Here is a 10,044-nt window from a genome sequence, read left to right as displayed (position 1 = left end):
GCGGAGGGGAACGCCGGGCGTATCCGCTTAGGCATCTAGCCGCCTGCTAGCGGACCGCTCGCCTTCCGCCCTGCACACCGCCACCTCCTCCCCTCCGGCTCGGGTCACGGCGCCCGACCACCGCCTCTGGAGCGCGCTCCTCTGCCTGCGTCCCTCTCTGGACTCCACAGTCGGGAAAGACACAAGTGCAGAGACTGACCGGGCTGAAAACCCTAGTACTGGCTAAAGATACACCAAACACCCGAGTCCCACCCTCCAGCAGCTGATTTACAGTGACATCTAGTGGAGAAAAGGACGCACGTGAACTGACACGTTCCTATGTAAGGGAGCAATCGCGAAGCAAGCCTCAGAGGTTAGCGGGAGTAAACACTGCGCCACTGGGGTTGAGGGATTTGTGGCCAACTCCCGCAGGAGCGAAAACAGTCTCCTGTCCTCTAAGTTCTGGTCCCTCATTACACCTGGATATTGCGAACCCATGGCGTGTACCCCATCTTACATAGGGACTACAGGAAAATACAATTTGCTACTAATATAAAAAACATTATATATTATATATGCTTAAGTAAAGTTCTAATTGAGGGCCTTCTGGCAGAAAACAATCGTTCCGTAAAGATCGTTTTCCCACCATTGGCAAGGTCGGTCTGTCAAGATCCCGCATTGTTATAATAGTCTTTATTGTTGTAATGCCCAAACATGAAGCCAACCTCTGCGCAAAGGCTTAACACTTTTTTTTTCCTTCATTCCTTTTACTAGGATACTTGAAAAAAGTTTGCAGGTACTTATGAAACGATCAATAGTCTTTTGAAAACTGATTGGCAGAACTTGGACTTGTTTACTGGCCAGACCATATTCAAATAGCTATTTCTTTTTTTAATCCTTTTCTGGGTTTTGGGGTTTTTTTTTTTTTTGCCATTTTATAGACCTTTATAAGGGCACTTCAACTTAAGTATTCTCATCTCTAACGCAAATCAGGTTGCTTGCATTCCTGAGACGTCATAAATGAGTTGCCTCCAAGATGCCACAGAAAAACAGTGGCAACCGGCTTATTTTTTTTTTAATGTCTATCTCCAAATGGCAGTATTTCCATCAACACGAAATGGCAAAACTAGATTTTGAAATTGAAAAATAATCGGTGAACTCCGTGGGTAATGCACCATTGTATTTCCATTTCAATTTTCTTTTTCTCTCTCCTATTCAAGTCAAGGGTCTCCTTCTTTTGTTCTGTATTTTTCTCAAACAAGAAACAAACCTTGAGCTAATTGACCTTGGTAATACTTTTGTAAGAATACAGTAGAATGACTCGGCACTCTGCTATCTAGATGTTGAGATGATGGGAACCAGCAAAGGAGGTTGAGGGAGATGTGCCATCAGGGAGAGAGAAGGAAAAGAGTCTTGTTCTGAAAGCCACAAAAAGGGAGTGTTTCCAGATGAAAGATCAGTGGAGTCGCATGTCGCTGATAATTTGCATAAGGTAAAGGCTGAAGATAACCATTGGACTTGACAATGTGGAGGTTACTAGCAACTTGGACAAGTCCTGCAGAGAGGGGGGCCTGAACAACCAGAAGAATTGGGGGTGGAGGTGTTATGTGCCGAGGAGCAGACTTCCAACCAGCCCTGTTCCCAGTGTCACCCTCATTCCTATCTTCTTTTTTTTTTTTTTTTTGAGACAGAGCCTCAAGCTATCCCCCTGGGTAGAGTGCCATGGCATCACGCTCACAGCAACCTCCAACTCCTGGGCTCAAGCGAGTCTCCTGCCTCAGCCTCCCAAGTAGCTGGGACCACAGGCGCCCGCCACAACGCCTGGCCATTTTTTGGTTGCAGCCATCATTGTTTGGCGGGCCCGGGCTCCTATCTTCAGAGGGGCTCCGTGCTTCCAATTCCTGAGAGTTCACAGGTTGTTCCTCCTGTGACCCCACTCACTGGAGGCGCTCAGCTTCCAGCTTCTCGCTTCTCTTGGTCAGGCAGGTATATCTCCACACAGCCTTCTGACTTCCAGCTTCCAAATTTCTGTTAGCATCTTGTCTCTCACGCTCTTCTCCTTTCTATGTATGTCCCTTTTATTTAAAAAAAAAAAAATGCAGTCTTTTTTTAAAATAAATTTTAAAAATTTAAATTTATTTAAAAATTTGCAGTCATTTTTGTGGTATTTGGAAAGAGACAGAGAAAATAATGTGCATTCAATCCAGAAGGAAGGAATTAACAGGAAGACTCCTTACTTGATTTTTTTTAAGTTAACAAATGAGTATTTTTATAGTTTGATCAGGTCAGTTGATCCTTTATAATGCTTGCCTCAGATATTTCAGCCTGTGCTTTTTGGCTGAGATAGATCAATAATCTAAGTGATAGATTTTCTTCCTTCCTTCCTCCTCTCTCTTTCTCTAATTCTTCTCTTGCATAAAACTATTTTATTTATGAGTTGACTGGGAATACTACCACTGGACAGCAGCCTGGAAGAAGTCAAAGTAGGCCGTAACTGTTTAAAACTATAAGAGTATTTGCTCCTACAGTGTGAGCAAATGTGTTTGTGTGTCTGTTTGCATTTTAGGCTATGCCTCTATGCACATTTATCTTTTGATTAGAGAAAAAAGTCACAAAGAACCCACAAGCATTTGACTGTACTCCATCTCCATTTATCATAAACCTCAGCTTGGGTGGGTACCTGACTCACATAGGATTCTCTTCCTAGGGAACTTGGGATTGAGATAGAGAGAGTGTGTGTGTCTCCATGTGGAATATGGCCTGGGGAGCTCTGCATGAATTTATAGGCCAGGGCCGAGGAAGCCTATTCTTGCATATTCTTGCAATAGATTCTTGGAGTAATTGAATCAAAGCTGGAGAGAAACTGGAATCCAGTGCTGGGATCCCTCCTAGGGTTTTCCACTCAGGATAGATACAAAGGTCTCATATCTTTCCTGAGCTCTGTATCACAGGCCTGAATTGGAGAGGACTTCTCTTTCCTGCTTGAATTGACTCAAGCCGGTTCCAGGTACTTGTAGCCAAGGGGTACTTACTAATATTAAAGATGTGTGTTTCATTGATCTGGAAGGTTAATTGAACTTTCCATGGACTCTCCCTGTTGACATCTTGAAGCCCTAGGCTCCAGCCTAGGATCAGTAGTTCCCAGGGCAGCTTTCCTGGGGAAAAACAAATTCCCTGACCTTGGACCATTTGTGAGGCTTTAGCAGAACTGGATCTCAGGAACTGGCCATGTCCTACCATGTGGAGAAAAGCTGCTTAAGGACATAGGCCTAGTTTATTAGGCTTATGTTCTTTTTCCTTTTTCCTCCTTCACCAGAATAGTAAGCAAACCAAAGAAAAAAAATCTAAATTACCCTAAATCCTGGACTTACGAGGAGAAGCTTAGAAATGTACCCTTAACTACCCTGGGAGATGTGAGGATCAAGTTTCTGGATAAAAGGTAAACGTGCTCCTCCAACATTAATGTCCTAAATGATGCTGTGTATCTTGTTTTAGACTGTCTTAGGTGAGGTCTTTGATATAGTCTGTCTATAACTGGAATCCAACACAGTAGGAAAGCCCAAGGGGAAAATATTCTTAAAGTTATATTCCAAATCAGCAGAACTAAAAATAAAGCCCAGGGATTTTTACTGCCAATTCTGTCAATTATAACTCCAGGGACCTGCAGGAACACTGATGGATGGAATCTGCCTCTGTACTATTGAAAAATTTCTCTTTTAGGGAAGTTTCAAGTATGAACACTGAAGGGGGGGGAAGAATACACATGTGAAAATGATGACTTACAATGATAGTATTCAAATATAAATGACACTTTATTATTTTATTTATTTAGATATAGAGTCTCACTCTCTCACCCAGGCTGGAATGCAGGGCCCCAGAAGTGGCCCCCTGTAACCTCAAACTCCTGAGCTCAAGAGATCCTCCTGCCTCAGCCTCACAAGGAGCTGGTGCCACTATATTCAGCTAATTTTTTTAAAAAAGTTTTTTAGAGATGGGATGGTCTCACTATGTTATCCAAGCTGGTCTTGAACTTCTGGCCTCAAGTGATCCTCCCACCTCGACCTCCCAAAGTGCTGAGATTACAAGAGTGAGCCACCTTGCCCAGCCCTAATGACAGTTCACATGGAGATGCTGTTCTGTTATAAAAGAACATCAGACAGGACATCAGGGACCAGGCTCCTGGTTCTGACTTTGTCAGTAATAAGCTGCTTAATTTTGGGCAAATTGTTTCCCTTCTCTGGACCTCAAGGTCCTGGTCTGTAAAATGAAAAGGTTGTAGTAAATAGCATCTTCCTTAGCTCCAAAATTCTATGAAAACCTTAGGTTCAAGGGTTTAAAAGCTGAATAAAATGAATTACAATGACAGTTACATCATTACAGTGTTGTAATATTCAAAATAATACAATTCATTTACTGCAATTTTAAAAAGCTAAAATGATCACAGAAATATATTTAACTAGAAATGGAAAGAACAACAGGAAGACTTTTGTTTATGGCCTTTTCTTTAAAGATAAAAAGAAGCCAGAGTAAAGATAAGGAAATTATAAAAGATAAGCCGAATTAATCATTATAGGAGTTTAATCAGGAAAAGATTTTAAAAATCAAGAGGCTCAATATTGCAAGCACCATTCACGATCACAGGATTTTTTTTTTTCTTTACCATATATACAAGACATCAAATATTATCCCATAGATTTAAAAAATGGGGTGGGGACATAAAGAAAGACTAGGTTTTGAAAAGACAATTCATGTTAAAAGTGGAAAATTGCCAAAGTGAAGAGTCACAGATAGGAACAACAGCTGATATCCGGGAGACGGAGTTAAAGGGGACTGACAGCAGAAATGATTAACAGGAAGAAGGTATTTCAGCTAAGCAACGCACCAAGCTCAGATACACATATTGTTGTTAAGGGTTTTCAGCAAATGAGCAGAGTTATAGGTGAAACTTGAAAACAAATTCTGGGATAAAGAACACTCCACCTGAAGAAAGATTTCAAAATAGGAGGAAGCACATTTATCTTGAAGGGAAAAAACAAAAACTAGATAAAAACAACACTGAAAGACTAAGTCAGAATATACAACAATTTGGGCAAATGAAAAATCTATCCAGAAAACAGCCAGCAAGGTAGCTATGGGAAAGTAACTGGAACCTTCTAGAAGCACCATGTGGTCTCACTTTTAGATACAAGCTAGTCACACGTAACCAATCTTCAGTTGCTTCTGGAGGCCATTGCTGTAATTCTGACGGAAGGCTGGTGCCTGAACCATTCTTTATGTATTGATTTTTATCAAGGATTATTTTCAGATTCCCACGTGGGAAATTAATTTTGAATGCTGAGCCAGAGGCCTGGCAGAGGCCCACTTGAAGAGCCAGGAAGAGACAGGAAGGTGGCCCATCAGTGACCCTGGGGCTAGGACATCACTGCTCAGAAAGCCTCTGAGGCCCTAAGAGGGGCACGTGGGAAGAGCAACAGGAGGGGAGAAAATAGTGAGAAAGGCCAAGGAAAGGGGATTTGAGGCAAGCAGCACTGAACTGTGCAAGCTGGTTCACCCCCTCCTTGGCAAAATGCTTATCTTGGCACCCCAGGCCCTGTGACATGTGGCCCTGTGCCCCAGCTCCACTTGGTTCGCCACTGTCAACCAAGCTTTGTGCCTTTCCTTGTCTTGACCTCGGGGTCCTCATCTTTCCCTTCCCTCTGTGTGAAGTGCTCTCCCCAGGCTCTGTTTGGTCGGCTCCTGCTTCTTATTCGGGTCCCAGCTCACAGCTCATCACAACAGAGGAACCTTCCCTGATCAACCTGTCGAAAGTTGCCATCTCCCCTTCTCACTGTCCATCGCAACACCATTCCCGCCATCTGCCTCTCTTATTACATGGGCCCAAAGGGTCTTTGCCATTGACCTCCCTCACTAGGGGGAAGACGGATGGAACACTGTCCTGCTCAGCACCCGCTGTGCACTGATTGCATGAATAAGTTCATGATAATTAGTTCCTACCAGCTCTTCTTTCAAAATGTCTTTTCCAAAATATTTTCTTCCCAAATGCCTCCGTGTTTATTCCCGTAACAACAGACTTAAACACAGTCTCTCATCTCTTCACTACTACATAAGCACCATCATTTCTTAAATAATGCCCCGGACCCTTTCTCTGGCCCTTTCCACTTATTACTTTTGGATGGTTCTTTCTAAAACATCTCTTTGTTACGACTCTCCCTGTGATGGCTTTGTCAATGCTTACTAGTCAGAGGCCACCAGGGTCACCGCTGTGGTTGAACACACTGGGTTTCTCCCTCCTTGCTGTAAGGGAGAACACATACCTGGGGATATCATGGCTGTTTAATGAACAGGTGAGAGAAAGAGCCTGTTACATGATTTGGTTTAGGTTGGGTGAAGGGGGTACATTCCAGATCGGATGTTGTCAGAAAGTAGGGGTAACTCTCTGACTGCATGTCTCAATCAATCTTACCTATAAGGAGCAGAGCTTCCAACAAGTCCAAGTTTGTAATTGATAATGAAGTAGCAGCCACTCATTTGGGATGTTTGTAAGTGGCAGAGTGATGTCGTTTTGTCTGTGCTAAGATAAAAGTATGAAGTGGCCTTGCTTTTTCTCATCGTGTGGTGATCTCAGAGTGACCTTGGCTGAGACTGAGATTCTGTGAGACTGATCATATCTACTAGGAGACTCACATGCGTAGCTGCAAGAGTCCAGCATGCTTCCTGCTGTCAGGGGCTGTCATCTTTTTCTTTCTCATTCCTCCCTTTGGTTCAAGGGCAGATCAAGTCAGGCCAGAGGACACTAATCATGACATCTGTATTTTCACCATTGCCAAGATATTGTTGATTAAGACCAGAAGAGCGCTAGTTGAATGTACTCTGTGGTTGATCTAGGGTTACTGCTTCCCCCGCCTTCTGTTGTGGGATGTATTGTCAAACGTCTGTCATGACAATCGCTACCCAGAAGCATTTAAGCCTTTGGACAGGATACCCTGGCCAACTGCCACCCAGGCAGTTATCAGATGCAAAATGACATCTAGTTTTTGTAATAGGGCTGGAAGTCAAGGGCCTCGATTATGAAACCTAGGCAATGAAAACATGTCCTGTAATCTACCTGAGAGAGCCAGATGGCTTTTTCTTTTAGCTTAGTCGTAGACTGTTCTATTTACCCTGAAGTATTTATATAGTTCCAACTGAATGTTTGCTATGGCACAAACTCCACCTTGGCTGGCTAGGAGAAAATCAAGGGTTATGTGATTGTTGATGACAACTCTAACTAATGAGTTTAGACTAGTTCGTGGGGCTTCCAAATCAGTAGTATCATTTACACTTTCTGCTAAAGTCGGAGACACATCTCAACCCACTTTTCTAATGGTATTATTCCTGTTGTAGGAATCACAGCTTGCAGAAGAGTACGTGTGAAGAGAGAATGAGGTATTCCTCCCAGAAGTTCTCCCAAACAATCTGTGGTTGCTTCATCAAAGAACACCTTCAAAGCAAGGTGTTCTTTTCAAGGCAATAGGACCCAATGGAGGCGTGGGAGTTTTAAATATCTGGAAATCTCTGTCAATTGCTCCAAGTACAAAGTACAAAGGATCAGTGAGTGTGATGTAGAGAGGTCTTAACCTGACATGCATTTAAATGGTATCTTTATAGGAACAAAGATTGAAGTCCCTCGAGTCAGGCACATTTCTTGAGTGGAAGTGAACAGTTTCTGCAAAGCATGTTGGAAGTATCTCTGTAGAGAAAAACCTGTCATAATCAGGATAGCCCCAACATTAGTGTCTATTTCTTATTGTCTAGGCCTTGCTAATAGGATTGTAATGGTTTCAGCAGAAGCATTTCATTGACATAAAGTCAAAATCCAATTTTTGCAAGATTGGAGGCTGGGAATTAACGATTTGAGGGAAACTCAAGTTCCAGCAAAGATTCTATAACAGAAATCTTCCTCCTCAAGTGTTTAAAGGAATAGCTATTATATTTTTGTCCATAGGGTCACTTAAGAGATTACAGGTTCGGCTTGGCACCTATGGCTCAAGTGGCTAAGGTGCCAGCCACATACACCTAAGGTGGCGGGTTTGAATCCAGCCCAGGCCCGCCAAACAACAATGACGGCTGCAACCAAAAAATAGCCGGGCATTGTGGTGGGTGCCTGTGGTCCCAGCTACTTGGGAGGCTGAGGCAGGAGATTCACTTGAGCACAGGAGTTGGAGGTTGCTGTGAGCTGCGATGCCAGGGCACTCTACCCAGGGGGACAGCTTGAGGCTCTGTCTCAAAAAAAAAAAAAAAAAAAAGAGATTACAGGTTCGGCAATCGATGGGCTTCAGAGCAGCAGCTGGCATCTGGGAAAGATATATGAGAGCATTTTATTTTTTCTCAAGGCAGTGATTGAAAATCACAACCAGTGGGCAGGAGGATCTTAGGTGTGCCGTGAAAATTTTTAAAGATCATTAACTGAATTATTTTTGAGAGAAGTGCAGAGCACAGTAAGCATATATTTTTTTTTTACTCTGTGTCTTGATCAACTTAAGTGTGCCGTGGAAGTTTAACTATAGGTTCAAGTGTGCAGTGAGATCAAAAAGATTGAAAAGCACTGTCTTAAGGGTAGAAGACCACAGTAGTCAGAAGTAAGCAGATAAAAATGAAGGATTACAGCCAGGCAAGGTAGCTCACACCTGTAACCTTGGAATTCTGGGAGGCTGAGGTAGGAGAATTATTTGAGGCCAGAAGTTCAAGAGAAGCCTGAGAAAGAATGAGACCCTGACTCTACAAAAAAATGTAAAAATTGGCTGGGCGTGGTGGCATATGCCTGTAGTCCCAGCTATTCAGGAGGCTGAAGCAGGAGGATCCTTTGATCCTAGGAGTTTGAGGCTGCAGTGAGCTACAATGACACCATTGCACTCCAGCCAAAGTTCAGAGCAAGACCCTTTCTTTAAAAAAAGGGGGGGGGGGAAGTAGGATTATATTAATGTTCTAGAATCTAGATGGTGTTAATGTGGGGTAATTACATTGTAAAGGGAAATCATAAAATTGTTGAAGAATCTGAAAATTGACCTTGTTCCATCATCTTGAACAGAAACTGTCCTCTCCTGAGGTCCATTATTTGTTCCATCATATTGGATAGATGCTGGCCATCTCTGATGCTGAATTCTAAGGGATTCCTAAGAGTCCTCAGTTTAAGGAAGAGGAAATGTGTGTCTTTTCAACTGGGGAACTTGTGGGTCAGGATCATTGCCTGGGAGTTTACTGCTATGCTATTTGTTAACAGTACCTAAGAAGGACCTTCATATTGAGATCCAAGGACATGTTTTGTCTGGTGTCTTTTCCAGAAGACTAAATCTCCATGATTAAATTATGCAGAGGTTATTTAGGAGGGTGGTTCAGAAATGCAGCTTTTGCCCGTTGATGAAGTAATTCATCATATCTGCTTCTAAGAAGGTAGTATATTAGTTTCCTAGGGCCCAAAACAAAGTTCTGCAAACTGGATGGCTTAAAACAACAGAACATAGTTCTGGAGGCTAGAAGCCTGAAAGGAAAAGTGTTCAGAGCCATTTCCCCTCTGAGCACTCTAGGGAGGAATAGTTTCTCTCCTTAACTTTTGGTGGTTGCCGGCAATCTTGGGATTCCTTGGCTTGTAGAAGCATCGCTCCAGTCCATGCTTCCATTGTCACGTCTTCTTCCTGTGTGTGCTTCTGTGCTCAAATTTCCCTCTTCTTAACAAGGACACCTGTCACTGGGTGACAGGGCCCACTATAATCCAGTGTGACCTAATCTTAACTTGATTTTGTCTGCAAAGATACTATTAACATCTCCAAACAAGGTCACATCCACAGGTACCAGGGGTCAGGACATGACCATTTCTTTTTAGAAGAGAAAATTCAAGCCATAGCAGGTAGAAACACCCAAACACACGAGACAATCTGTTACTCATTCAGAAAGAAATCATCTGCGGGTTTCAGAGGGAGTTTGCCTCATAGACATTAGCGATAATGGTAATACTTCAGGCCATGGAAGTTGAGAGTTTCTGAGTAATTTGCTAAATGCATTTTAGAATCCCACTAGTTCTATTTTTTC

The sequence above is a fragment of the Otolemur garnettii genome, unplaced genomic scaffold (assembly GCF_000181295.1).
Source record: "Otolemur garnettii isolate 467f Iridium unplaced genomic scaffold, OtoGar3 scaffold00079, whole genome shotgun sequence".
Classification (NCBI taxonomy): Eukaryota; Metazoa; Chordata; class Mammalia; order Primates; family Galagidae; genus Otolemur; species Otolemur garnettii.
Note: the sequence above shows the minus strand (reverse complement) of the source record.